The sequence below is a fragment of the Gossypium hirsutum genome, chromosome A13, assembly GCF_007990345.1.
Source record: "Gossypium hirsutum isolate 1008001.06 chromosome A13, Gossypium_hirsutum_v2.1, whole genome shotgun sequence".
Classification (NCBI taxonomy): Eukaryota; Viridiplantae; Streptophyta; class Magnoliopsida; order Malvales; family Malvaceae; genus Gossypium; species Gossypium hirsutum.
This window is the reverse complement of record NC_053436.1, coordinates 31,271,197-31,277,196: the sequence shown is the minus strand read 5'-3', so window position 1 is coordinate 31,277,196 and position 6,000 is coordinate 31,271,197.

Below are 6,000 nucleotides of genomic sequence, written 5' to 3'. Positions count from 1 at the left end.
TCGGCAGTGAGTAAGTTCTTGAAGAAGGAGATCATATGTCGATATGGCATGCCAGAAATGATCATATCTGACAATGCTTTAAATTTAAATAACAGCGTGATAGTAGAAGTTTGTAGTTAGTTTAAGATCAAGCACAACAACTCGTCACCATATCGCCCGAAAATAAATGGGGCAGTTGAGGCGGCTAATAAAAATATCAAAAAGATCGTGGGGAAAATGACTGAGACCTACAACGATTAGCATGAAAAGTTACCATTTGCTCTCTACGCCTATCGAACGTCGATTAGAACTTTTAACAGGGCAACACCTTACTCACTGGTTTATGGGATGGAGGCAGTTTTGCCCATTGAAGTTGAAATTCCTTCCCTCCGGGTTTTATCAGAGTTGAAGCTGGACGAAACAGAATAGATCCAATCCCGGTATGATCAGCTGAACTTGATTAAAGAAAAGAGGTTAAGAGCTATCCGTCATGGTCAAATGTACCAGAAGCGAATGATGCGAGCTTACAACAAAAAGATTCGCCCTAGAGTATTCCATGATGGGGACTTGGTATTGAAACAGATTCTCTTTATGCAAAAAGATTTCAGTGGGAAATGGATGCTAAACTGGGTAGGACCCTATGTGGTAAATAAGGCTTTTTCCAGGAGAGCGCTGATATTAGTAGAAATAGACGGTAAATGGCGCCTCGAGACCAAATGGGTTTTGGATTGAAAACCCGGAAAGGGCAATTTAAATTTCAATTGAAGATGAGACATGTGATAATCTGCTATGCTTGAATTAACAAAGAGGAAGTATGCTACGTCTTTGGGCATCAACAAAGTACTCTGGATTTTCTAGGCCCATATTAAGCTCAAAGTGGTCTTCGGAAAGTCCGTGCGGAGAAACTCAGACTGCAATATTTGGGGCACTTATTGTTTCTTATATTCCGGTAATTTTTGCTTACATTAATTAATACGTCCTTTTCAGATTTTGTTCCTAATAAATTTCAGTTTTATCCATTTTTATAATCTTTTTCAAGTATTTTGTATTAAAATAATGATTAATGGACTAATAGCACTTTCACAAAAAGAGTTCTGCTCATTACTCTGAAAGTTTCTAAATAGTACAAGAACCTGAAACAGGACAATTATTTAGAGCTCGCCAAGCCTAAGGGTTGAAAATGCTTGCGAAGTAAAGTCTAAATTGTGACTATTTCTTCGAATTTTCAGTCAAAGATAGTAGCTAAGCAAAGAAGGTAGAAAAGTATATCAGAAACAGAATCTTGATGAATAATAAGCAATGACAATCTGAACATTAAGGGACCACTCATACATATATCATTCATAGCACATCTAGTTAAGAGCATTTGACTCATTCTGATCATAGCATCCTAGTCATCATCATTAGGAATAAACATTGGCCTATGAAATCGATTTTGCAGATATGTCCCTTAGAGGATGATGTAGCAGGTTTGGTTGAAGCAACAAACCTAGACTAGCCTTATCCTCCTAAGCAGTAGGGAAACAGGCTGAAAATTACAGATCTTATCTCCCTAAGCAGTAGTGGAGCAGATCAAAGACAGTGAGCCTTATCCTCCTAAGCAGTAGGGAAACAGGCTGATAATTACAGATCTTATCTCCCTAAGCAGTAGAGGAGCAGATAGAAGACGGTGAGCCTTATCCTCCTAAACAGTAGGAAAACAGGCTGAAAATTACAGATCTTATCTCCCTAAGCAGTAGTGGAGCAGATCGAAGATGGTGAGTCTTATCCCACTAAGCAGTAGGGAAACAAATTGAAAATTACAGATCTTATCTCCCTAAGAAGTAGTGGAGCAGATCGAAGACGGTGAGCCTTATCCCCCTAAGCAGTAGGCAAACAGGCTGAAAATTACAAATTTTATCTCCCTAAGCAGTAGTGGAGCAGATCGAAGACGGTGAGCCCTATCCCCCTAAGCAGTAAGGAAAACAGGCTGAAAATGACAGACCACCGTAGTGGAGCAGATCGAAGGCAGTGAGCCTTATCCCCCTAAGCAGTAGGAAAATAGGCTGAAGATTACAAATCATATCCTCCTAAACAGTAGCGGAGCAAATTGAAACAAAAATCCCTACACCCCTGAAGATGCAGTGGGTTAAAGTGAGGCTACTTGAAGAAAGGAAGCATCAAGAAGTCAAGACTCAGCAAGACCGAGCAAAATTGGCCCTTTTAAAGTCTTTTCTCCATTCTCGTTACACGACAATGAGCAAAGAGGGGCAGCTATAGGGCCCAATCTTAGCCTGGGGCCCAATAAACAATACAAAGTCCATTTACAACCCAAACACCAATACTCAAATCCAATTACAATAGACCCAAACTCGAAACCCAATCCAAACTGTAACACCCCTTACCCGAGACCGTCGCCGGAATCGAGTATGAGATGTCATCCAATTTAACTTACTGATTTGGAGCATAAAAATTTGCTTTCAAAATTAAAATCACTGTTCACAACAAAACTGTCCACCTGTGCGACTGTCACTAATTTAATTATAACTTGAGTTACGAAACTCAAAATTTAAATCCGTAAATTTTCCCTGAAACTAGACTCATATTCATACTTACCATAAAATTTTCATAATTTTTGACTTAGCCAATTAGTACAGTTTATTCATTAAAGTATCCCCTGTTTCACAGCTTGACAGATCTGACCTCTTGGCACTAAAAATCAATTATCTAATTTTACAGAATTCATATAAGGTTACCATTAATTTCTTTTGAAAATAGACTCACTAAGGAATCTATAAATATAAATTATGACCTATAATTATTTCTGTACAATTTATAATGATTTTCTAAAGTTAGAACAGGGGACTTCAGAAACCATTCTGACCCTGTCTCACTAAAATTCAAATATCTCAAAATATAGAATTCCTTTGCCTACTCCGTTTCTTTCATGTAAAAATAGACTTGATAAGCTTTAATTCTATATATCATTCACTCTATAATTCCATATCTACTATTTATGGTGATTTTTCACATTCGCGTCACTGCTGCTGCCAAAGAAACTGCTTCTATGTAGTAGCTACCATTTATACATACATAACACCAAAACATATTCTTTAATAACTACTTCAATAGCTAACATTAGCCATATCATTTGGACATGCTCAAAGTGATTAAGACTCTATACATGCCATAGTTTAAACATTTTGAAAAACACATAATACCGAGATGGCTATGATAGTGTGATACGAGCTCCGACGATCCCCAATTCGAGCAAGCTCAAAACACTATAAAACAATGGAAAGAAAGAAAGGTGTAAGCTATAAATAGCTTAGTAAGTTACATGTAAACAATAATTACTCATTTAATAATTAACACCTTTAACATATAACTAATCAAAACATTTCTTAGCAATTTCAATCACTTACACATGCACAATCTTACCAATTCACTTGCATATATATATTTTCACACTTAACATTTATCACATATGCTCAATTCTTTCAATTGTACCTGCATACACACTTCATTTCATAATCACTTTAACCCATCATTAATCCCGTTGAACACTCAGAATATACACAGATACGTAGAGATTTAGCACATAAGTGCAACACTGATATGTAGCCGAAGCTACCACTGTTATGTAGCCGAAGCTACCACTGAAACGTAGCCGAAGCTACCACTGATCAATAACACTGGAAATGTCCACGGGCCTGCTCACACAAGCTGTCAGGTGTCTGCAACACATGCTAGATCACCCAGCACCCGGGACTCACTGTAACACTGTAACACTGATCTCTAGTGACATGTCACTTGTATCCACTTCTATTCCTAAGTTCAACCGGGAATTTACACTTACCACTTTATTTTCAACACTTTAACACTTGAATAATTCATGAACAATTTTCCTTCCACATTGAATATTAATTCACATATCAAATATAATTCACAATTTATAAAAATATAACTATTATTTACACGTAACTTACCTCGGATGCAAAACGACTATTTTTGTAATTTAGTCGATAACTTTCTCTTTTCCCCGATCACTTGCACTATTTCTTCTTTCTTGATCTATATTAACACAATTTAATACATTTTACCAATATTCCATTCAAATACAATTCATACACAACATTTTGACACATTTACATTTTTCCCCATAACTTTTCAAAAATTCCACTTTTGTCCCTAAGCTCGTAAAAATCAAATTCACTAAATTTCTTAAATTTCAAACTTCACTAAATCATATTTCATGCTCATAACAGCCCTCAATTTCACAAAATCACAACTTTATGCACACTTTACTATCTTTCACAATTTAGCCCTTTTTCAACATTTTCATTGAAATTCATCTAGTAAAACTTGTAATTAACACTTCAAACATTCATTATCTAACATCACTAATCAATTTACAATTATATCATGAATGGGTCAATTTTTAAACTTTAATTTCATTTAAATTAAATGGTAGAAACATGAAATTCAAGCTTCAATAAGCATAAAAATACGAAAATAATTAAAAACGGGGCAAGAAATCACTTACAATTGAGCTTAGGAAAATCAAAACCCTTAACTATGGTGACATGAAACTTTCGGCAGCAAGCTTCTGATTTTTGAAGAAGATGGACACTTATTTTCTCTTTATTTTGTCTTTTACCCAATTTGGACAAAAATGCCCTTGACCCATTACTTAGATATTTTTCTAGAAATACCCTTTTGTGTCCATAACACTAATTTATGGTCTAATTGCCACATAAACACTTCCAATTTCATGAAATAATTCAATTAAGTCATTTAATCACTAATTAGACACACTTTGCATTTTTCTCAATTTAGTCCTAAAAATTCAATTAAGCACTAAAGCATTAAAATTTCCTATCCATATTTTCACACAATATTTCAATCAATCAGTAACTAATAAAAATTTATAAAATTAAACTATTTCACTTCGGATTTGTGGTTACGAAACCACTATTCCGATTAGGCCCTATTTCGGGCTATCACAATTCTCCCCCCTTAGGGATTTTCGTCCCCGAAAATCTTACCAGTGAATAAGTTGGGATACTGTTTCCTCATAGCCTCCTCGGTTTCCCATGTTGCCTCTTCCACCCCATGTCGTTGCCATAACACTTTCACTAAAGCAATTTCTTTGTTTCTCAATTGTTTCACTTCTCGTGCCAAGATTCGAATCGGTTCTTCTTCGTATGTCATATCCGATTGAATTTCCACTTCAGTCGGTGAAATCACATGTGATGGGTCCGATCGATATCGCCTCAACATAGAAACATGAAACACATTATGAATTCTTTCCAATTCCGGTGGTAAAGACAATCGATAAGCCACTGGACCAATTCTTTCTATCACTTCATACGGACCAATAAATCTTGGACTTAATTTGCCTTTACGGCCAAATCTCAAAATTTTCTTCCATGGAGACACTTTCAAAAATACTTTATCTCCCACTTGAAACTCAATCTCTTTTCTTTTCAAGTCCGCATACGACTTCTGTCGATCCGATGCAGCTTTCAAACAATCACGGATTATCTTCACTTTTTCTTCGGTTTCTTTTACCAAATCAACTCCATGTAACTGATTTTCATTAAGTTCAATCCAATATAATGGAGTCCGACACTTTCGTCCATACAACGCTTCATAAGGTGCCATTTTTATGCTTGACTGATAACTATTATTATAAGCAAATTCCACCAAAGGTAGATATCTCTCCCAATTACCTTCAAATTCCATTACACAACATCTCAACATATCTTCGAGCACTTGAATTACTCTTTCAGACTGTCCATCGGTTTGGGGATGAAATGCTGTACTAAAATTTAATTTAGTACCCAATGCCTCTTGTAATTTCTTCCAAAACCTTGAAGTAAACCGTGGATCTCTATCAGATATAATAGACATAGGTACACCATGTAATCGGACTATCTCATCAATATACAATTCAGCTAACTTGTCAAGTGAAAAACTCATTCGCACAGGAATGAAATGAGCCGACTTAGTCAATCGATCAACTATAACCCAAATTGA